The sequence below is a fragment of the Canis lupus genome, chromosome 38 (assembly GCF_003254725.2).
Source record: "Canis lupus dingo isolate Sandy chromosome 38, ASM325472v2, whole genome shotgun sequence".
Lineage (NCBI taxonomy): Eukaryota > Metazoa > Chordata > Mammalia > Carnivora > Canidae > Canis > Canis lupus.
This window is the reverse complement of record NC_064280.1, coordinates 17,652,529-17,659,440: the sequence shown is the minus strand read 5'-3', so window position 1 is coordinate 17,659,440 and position 6,912 is coordinate 17,652,529. Positions and strand designations below refer to the sequence as shown.

Here is a 6,912-nt window from a genome sequence, read left to right as displayed (position 1 = left end):
GTAGGGAGAAGTCCCAGGGAGGTGGGCTTGACTCGAAATAAGAAGGGATTTTCCAATAAGGAGTCATATCTCAAAATGAAATGGTCTGCTTGGTGAAGTAGTGAGTTTCCCAAGTCAGGAGGTATGTAAGGAGAAACTTGTGACCATTAACCAGGGCTTTTCAGATCAGTGGTTCTCAACCTCCAGTGTGGTAAGAATCACTGTGAAACTTTTAAAAATCAGATTGCTGGTTCCAGCTCCCTGAGATTCTGATTCAGTGTGTCTGAAGTGGGAGCCATCGATCCGCATTTGACAGAGTTCCCAGGCTATGCTGCTTCCAGTCTCCAGATCACATTTTATGTAGCAAAGGTTATATTAATATATAACGTAAGATAGGACCAGACCATCTAATTTTCCAATTTTGATAGTCCATTGTGATAATGATAGAAAAAGTGTAGTTCACTGGATGAATTTAGATATCACCAAAACAAACTTGCTCTGTAAAAATATATATAAAATAACTTGATGTGTATGCTCTGGCAAATCAAATTTCTGCTAACATCAATTGATGTTGTCTATCATAGAAGGACCAATGGAGAAGGTGACCATGGAACTATATAAATTTTAGTTTTAAAGTAGGCTCACTGGGATGCCTGGGTCGTTCAGTGGTTGAGCATCTGCCTTCAGCTCAGGGCATGATCCCGGGGTCCTGGGATCAAGTCCCACATCAGTCTCCCTGCAGGGAGCCTGCTTCTCCTTCTGCCTGTGTCTCTGCCTCTCTTTGTGTGTCTCTCATGAATAAGTAAAATTTTAACACCTAAAATAAATAAATAAATAAATAAATAAATAAATAAATAAATAAATAAATAAATAATAAAGTAGGCCTGCTATGAAACTATAAAGCTTACTATACAACTGTGTAAATGCAATGGAAGAATTGATGTAAGCTTGGTGTTTCCTGAATCTAAACTATTTTCAATTACTCTGCTTCCGCAGTGTTTCCATAGCGAAGACTCTAAGAGTCCAGAGGAATTGATGGGAGTGAGAATTCCCGTGATGGCCAATGGAATCCTGGTGCTGGCCCAGTTGTGAAGCTCAGCCACATTGTAAGCACGTCTGGTTTCTTAGAGTTGTGTCTTGTTGACCTGGCATTTCTCCCCTTGCCTGTGCTGGTGCACAAACTGAGGATTACCGAGATTCAAGGCTTATTTGTATGGCTTTCCACTGGGAATGCATATCTATGGATAAAAGGCTACAGAAGTTTTGAGCATGTTAGTGGAGCCAAGTGGATACTCTATAGTCATGACCAGAAATTAGCCTGTTGCTCTTTATCAAGATCTTTGTCATGATCTCTAGCAATTAATACACCCATGTCGTAAAAGACTACATGGTTTACAAAGATTGAAGCACAATTATATGTGCAGATGTTAAAAGATATTCATTGAAAAAAATCTAATTGTGGGACCATGGGCATTTGTGATCCCCCATATACCTCTGATTGTACACGTATATGCTGTTTTAGGAAGATACAAAACACTTAACAGTGGCTTCCTCTGGGAATAAGGATTGGGTATGTGTGTATATAGGGGGTAGTCTTTCATGTTCCATGGATTTTTTTTTAACAGAGAGACTGAGTATAAAATACTGGTGAAATAAAATGGCAGCGACTTGGACAACTAATTCAAATCATCACTCTCCTGTCCTGAGAGGCATGGTTTAGAAAGGTATCTATAGTCTGCAAAGAAAATTTAGAGGGTTCAGAATGATCTAGATAGTTGACTTCCATATTGCAAATTTTCCAAATAATTACTTAACATACCTCCCACTTTGAGGTCTGTGAATAATTTGTGCATGTGTGTAGTTGTGCTTATTTAGTATGGTGAACAGAGTGCAAACAGAGCAGCTGTCGGAAACATGCTGAGCAATTGCACAGTGATCCAGTCATACACTGAGGGGAGCCCACCCACCAAGGTAACCCATCTACACCAATGGTGAGTTTTGTCAATGTCTAAGCTTGCCCTCTGCTGCCTCTTGTGGGGAAATCACGATGCTTTAAAACAATGTCCTCTCTGACTAGGGTTCAGATAATTCCTTCACTCCAACAGTATTAATTGGTCACCTACTATGTGCCAGGGGCATGTGTATGTCATCATATGTGATACTTTTATATCTATTGAATAAGTCTATTTACTTTCTTGTGTGATTATTTTCTTATTAAAACTATCCATTGTAGAGAGGGGGGAAAGTCAAAAAAATGATTGGTAAACAAAATTTTACATTTGTAGTGTAAGCCCTGATAGGTTTTCTTTTTCTTTTTTTGTAATGCAAGTGATAAGCCAGCCATTTCAAGGAGGCATCCACTTAATGAGCTGGAATAAGCACATTGTCAGCCACATGGCTCCATAAAGAGCCAGGCTGCCTCTCTGCACTGAAGTTCCTTTGTTTCAGAGATCTTGGCTGATTTTGCTAACTTACCATTTGGGCCACTTGTCTTTTCTCTTCCTCATGCTTTAAATCTCCATGCTTTAAGGTTATGGATAATGAGTAAGCCCTCAAAAACTTAGGTCCCCATTCTCAACCCCAATAAAAGCAGAACCTCTGGCCAGTGAGCACTGTCTCTCTTTCTCTCTCTCTCTCTTTTTAAGATTTTCATTTATTTATTCATGAGAGACACAGAGAGAGGCAGAAACACAGGAAGAGGGAGAAGCAGGCTCCCCATTGGGAGTGCTATGCAGGACCATGCCCTGAGCCAAAGGCAGATGCTCAACCACGGAGCCACCTAGGTGTCCTTTCCTCTCTTTCTTTCACTGTCTCTCTACCTGTGATCTTGCTGTGTGATAGTAGGTGTGTTGCATAACTTCCAGGTCTTCTAAGTAATAAAACTTTATTTTTTTCAAAGTTTCCAGATGGTTGTTACTCAAGGGCATCTTGCAGTCATAAGAACCATGAGGATTGGTCCAGTTGGAACATTGGTTTGGAAAGGGGACGTGTCTGTGGAAAACTCACTGAGGCCCCAGGGAGGGCCCTCAGGCATTTCCAGCCAATAGCATTTCCTTCAATGATAGGTTGACACTGGCACAAAACAGTATCTTAAAGGAGTTCTGATAGTAGTTTTTTGGACCAATTAAACTAGGTAAAGGCATGTAATAGATGCCATAGCATTTTAGAACTAGGGATAGCTTAAGAAATTATGTAGTTCAACCCTCCTTTATTTGAGAGCCAAGAAAACCAAGGTTCAGAGACAATACCAGCTGGTAGAAAGGCAGACAGGAAAGTAGAAAAAAAATGGCCAGCACTAAAATTTATATCACCTTGTTCATTGATTTGCCACATTTTCAACCTGAGAATGAAAGAACTAATCAAAAAGAAAAAGGATCAAGTTGTAATGTTTGTTTTTTTTGTTGTCACTGTATTTTTATGTTTATGCCATGACCACTGGTTTGAAAAAGGGAACACATAAAAACTAACACTATATGTAGAGATATATATTTAGGACTCATGCACAGGGAAGTAAATAGCTGACATCAGAGAATAGACAAGAACACCAGAGCTGAGCCAAGAAGTAAAAACAAGGAAAACTGATCCCCAGTCCTTTGCAAGGTGTGTGATTTGGGAGGTCAGGGCCAAGAGAAAATGCCTGCACCAATCCAGGCCTGGAGTCTGGCAGAGCTCAGGAGACTGAGAGGGTGAGAGAGCCCATGAGCTGCTGGGGCACTCGATATGCACAAGGCAAAAGCACTTGATCTTGAGAAGCCTATTGATGAGCAGGACACACAGTTACACTATGCAAAGGTTGTGAAGTCTTAATTTACCAAGTCTTTTTCTTTTCTTCTTCTTCTTTTTTTTTTTTTTTTTTTTTAAAGAACACACACTAGAGTCTGGGCAAGAAGAGTCGAGGCCTTTGTGAGCACAGGCCAAGTCTTCAGCCAGGTCCCTGAACAACGAGGTGGCGCAGTCATGCTCCAAAGATCCAGCAGAAGGAGGTGCTGAAGGGTGGGGATGGATTCTGGCTCTTGCCTCCTTTCCAGCCCAATACAATCTTTACCCTGTGGAGTTGACCTGTGGTTCTGTCTTTATCAAAGAGACCATGTAACTTCTATGTTCTTTGTCCTATCCAACAGCTGCCCTGACTACCCCACTTTGAACATGCTCCTGCTTTATTCCAGGTGTTTCTAAGCACCAGATGAGAGGCTTGGATATTGAACCGTGTGTAGGACACGCTCCTTTTGGTTTGCTTTAATGATGCATCAAAAAGACCATGACGGCATCTGTGATGATAACTGGGCAGAGAATAAATTAAATTCAAGGTTGCAATCATGTAGACTATGGTCCGAAGCCTCAGAAAAGGTATTGATATGACCCTGTAGGGTGCATCTTTCTCAGCTGACATGATTATAGGAAATGGAAAGGACCAAAACAGGCTTATATACTCTGCAACCCATACCAGTAACTAATGAGACAGGATTGGAACTAATCCCTCAGAATTTATTGACGCTTAATTTTACAGATAATTCTCACCATGGGTTGTCTGGTTTGTCAGGCCAGAGCAATAAATGAGAAGGGAATTACTGTTGACTTCAGACTCAATGACAAGAACTGTAATAATGACCAGAATAGGGAGGAGACATTAAAACCTCATCATAGTACTTGGGCAGTAATTAAGGTGCTTAATGATGAGAATGAGCAATAAAAGCAGTTTAAGTTATGTTCGTTACACACGGTTCAAAAAAACAAAAGTGTGATAAATTTTAGAAATATTTTTGTCAAAACACAAAGTTAAAAGTAATGGGATTAAAAGCAAACAAGGATTTCCTTACCTGTGTAAATTTCAGTGCCCCAGAATTCTGTTTGCATGACTGCACCTGATAAATGAAGCTTCCCTCTATGTATACAATCACTACTACCAGGTGAAAGTTGGCTGAAGATCTCAGCACTTGGCAAGAGCTATGTGCTAGAGCCGAGGTATCACAGCAGAGAGAGAAGGAGAGCTGGGTTGTTGTGATGAATACTTGATCAAAGTGGAGAACCAGGATCAAAGTTGAGAATGGGACCATCACATTCTAGCAGTGGCCTATACCTCTGTCTTGCACTAGTGGAGATAGCTACTTTTTTTTTATATATATATATTTTTATTGGTGTTCAATTTACTAACATACAGAATAACCCCCAGTGCCCGTCACCCCTTCACTCCCACCCCCCGCCCTCCTCCCCTTCTACCACCCCTAGTTCGTTTCCCAGAGTTAGCAGTCTTTACGTTCTGTCTCCCTTTCTGATATTTCCCACACATTTCTTCTCCCTTCCCTTATATTCCCTTTCACTATTTTTTATATTCCCCAAATGAATGAGAACATATAATGTTTGTCCTTCTCCGACTGACTTACTTCACTCAGCATAATACCCTCCAGTTCCATCCACGTTGAAGCAAATGGTGGGTATTTGTCATTTCTAATAGCTGAGTAATATTCCATTGTATACATAAACCACATCTTCTTTATCCATTCATCTTTCATTGGACACCGAGGCTCCTTCCACAGTTTGGCTATCGTGGCCATTGCTGCTATAAACATCGGGGTGCAGGTGTCCCGGCGTTTCATTGCATTTGTATCTTTGGGGTAAATCCCCAACAGTGCAATTGCTAGCTACTTTTAAGATGAAGCCTTTTGCACTCGATGACCAGACTGTGTTCTCCTGGCTTTTTACTAGCTTCTTTGTATGATAATGGCCCTGTAGAGAAAGAGAGAGAGAAAGAGAAGAGGAAAAGCATAACTTTGGGGTCTTGACCTTTCCTAAAGAACATTTTCATCTCATATGCGGGAACAGAATTCAGAAAAAAGCATACCCAATGAAGTTCCTGGAATGAGTAAATGGATAAGTGAATGTATGCATGGAAGGAAAAAAAGGCTAATACGAGTCATCTTCCCTGGTTTTGCAGATTCCCAAACTCTCAGACATCATTGCCAGCCTTCCCAACCACATCATTTATGGTGGAACAATGGTCAAATCCAAAATGAAATAATTCATAGAAATAGCCATCATTTTTGAAGAATAGCACTGCAGAGAATACTGACGTGGTCATCACTACAGGATATACCTTCTCTTTTCCTTTCTTTGGCGATTCTGAGAATAGCACTGATTACCAAATATCCCTGTAGCATGGCATATTCCCACTTCATTCCCAACTCCGGCTTTCATTGGCTTAGACCAGCCAGTGGGAATGGTCATACTAACAACAGAACTCCAAAAGTGCTATTTAAAGGTGAGAAGACAGGGGCACCTGGGTGGTTCAGTCAGTTAAGCATCTGACTCTTGATTTCATCTCAGGTCATGATCTCAGGCTTGTAGGATCAAACTCTGGGTGGGGGAGGTGGGGGGTTCTGTGCTCAGGTCAGAGTCTGCTCCAGATTCTCTCTCCCTCTCCCTCTGCTTCTTCCCCGGATCACGTACTCTCTTTCTCTAAAATAAATAAATAAAATCTCTTTTAGTCTTGTTGACTGTTTCTTTTGCTGTGCAGAAGCTTTTTATCTTGATTAGGTCCCAATAGTTCATTTTTGCTTTTGTTTCCCTTGCCTTCATAGATGTATCTTGCAAGAAGTTGCTATGGCCAAGTTCAAAAAGGGTGTTGCCTGTGTTCTTCTCTAGGATTTTGGTTGATTCTTGTCTCACATTTAGATCTTTCATCTATTTTGAGTTTATCTTTGTGTATGTTGTAAGAGAATGGTCTAGTTTCATTCTTCGGCACGTGGCTGTCTAATGTTCCCAGCACCATTTATTGAGGAGACTGTCCTTTTTCCAGTGGACAGTCTTTCCTGCTTTGTCAAATATTAGGTGACCATAGAGTTGAGAGCCCATTTCTAGCTTCTCTATTCTGTTCCATTGACCTGTGTGTCTGTTTTTGTGCCAGTACCACACTGTCTTGATGACCACAGCTTTGTA

General features: G+C 40.9%; 1 long non-coding RNA gene across 1 annotated transcript; it reads left to right on the top strand.

Annotated features, from left to right (window-relative positions):
• Positions 1 to 1,032: 1,032 nt before the first annotated feature.
• On the top strand, positions 1,033 to 4,025 carry LOC112642885 (uncharacterized). The gene is made up of 4 exons (XR_003125482.3): positions 1,033 to 1,085; positions 1,605 to 1,703; positions 1,841 to 1,970; positions 3,843 to 4,025. It is a non-coding gene; the product is annotated as an uncharacterized LOC112642885 (long non-coding RNA).
• The last annotated feature ends 2,887 nt before the right edge of the window (positions 4,026 to 6,912 follow it).